Source organism: Penaeus monodon, chromosome 23 (genome assembly GCF_015228065.2).
Source record: "Penaeus monodon isolate SGIC_2016 chromosome 23, NSTDA_Pmon_1, whole genome shotgun sequence".
Taxonomy (NCBI): Eukaryota; Metazoa; Arthropoda; class Malacostraca; order Decapoda; family Penaeidae; genus Penaeus; species Penaeus monodon.
This window is the reverse complement of record NC_051408.1, coordinates 44201639-44202796: the sequence shown is the minus strand read 5'-3', so window position 1 is coordinate 44202796 and position 1158 is coordinate 44201639. Positions and strand designations below refer to the sequence as shown.

The following is a 1158-nucleotide window of genomic DNA, read 5'->3' as shown; positions in this document are numbered from 1 at the left end:
CTGTGGATCAGCACATACCCAGAATTAGAAACAAGCTGTGTGTTTCACGAGAAAATGGAGCTCATGGAGTCATGAATCGTGAACATGGAAAGGCGACCGGAAGAGCCTGGCTTCGGCACAACAGTTCTATTGCAACGGTGAGGTGTATGGGGAGCCAGGTGAGGAAATGGCAAATAATAATATAAGATACAGTGTGTGGAGGAAAAAACGAAGGTATACGTCATGTGAGTATGCAAAGTTGGCCCGTAGAAAGTACAAAAAGAGACGGACAGGGTTGAGGAAAAGTACATTTACCAATATGCGAAAAATGTCCGCTTGAAAAAAAGATGGATGGTATGAGCATGTTCCTGAAAAAAGAGATGAGAACAATGAAGTAGAGTTATGAGACATAAGCATGACCATATACTTGAGAACAGATATTTTCTTGTGAACAAAAAGGAAGGAATGTATACCACCATAGGCATCACTGTACTCAGTAGCGTACCTGAGGTATGACAGGTATGGCATGTGCCCTGGGCATGGCATGGGCGGGTCGAAAAAAAAAAAGGAACCAGATAGCGCGCACACCTCCCTTCCAACCGCTGAAAATGGCTAATTGGTGCTGTATTTTATTATAATGACGTGGACCTTTTGCTTCACTGCAATAAGGCAACAATGGAAGCTGAAAAACTATTCCGAGTACGTTTTTAGCATCATTGCCATTACATAAGCATCTAGGCTGAGTGATGCCTAAGTTACTCCGGGCCCCGACAAACCGCAACACTGAGCAGAAGCATGTGACTTTATTTGCGTCTATCTGGGGATGAGGTCCAGCGCTGACGGGCTGCGGGGCCTCGGGCACGGGCGACGTCAGGCTTTTTTAGACGCTCCTCGCTGTGCCCCGGGTGCTGGCAAACGTGACACGCTGCATGTACCTGGGGGATGCAGGATAGACAAGAAGGAATCTGATAAAGTGGGAAAGCATAGGGATCTCAAGAAGGAATGTGCAAGGGCTTCCAATGGCTATAGGAGCGCTGGGCAGTGTAACGAAGGATTTTGATAAAAGGCTGTGGAAATGATGGGTGAACGACGACAAAATATACGTTGAAAACAGCTGTGGCCGCGACTCGCTCCCTTGAGGAACAAAAACGGCTATGTGGAATGTCTGTGCAGGAGGCA

At 46.9% G+C, this 1158-nt stretch overlaps 1 protein-coding gene across 1 annotated transcript in view; it reads left to right on the top strand.

Moving 5' to 3' along the window:
• Positions 1–1158, top strand: part of LOC119588439 — a 6326-nt gene that overhangs the window by 3310 nt on the left and 1858 nt on the right. The gene's annotated exons all lie outside the window — the stretch shown is intronic.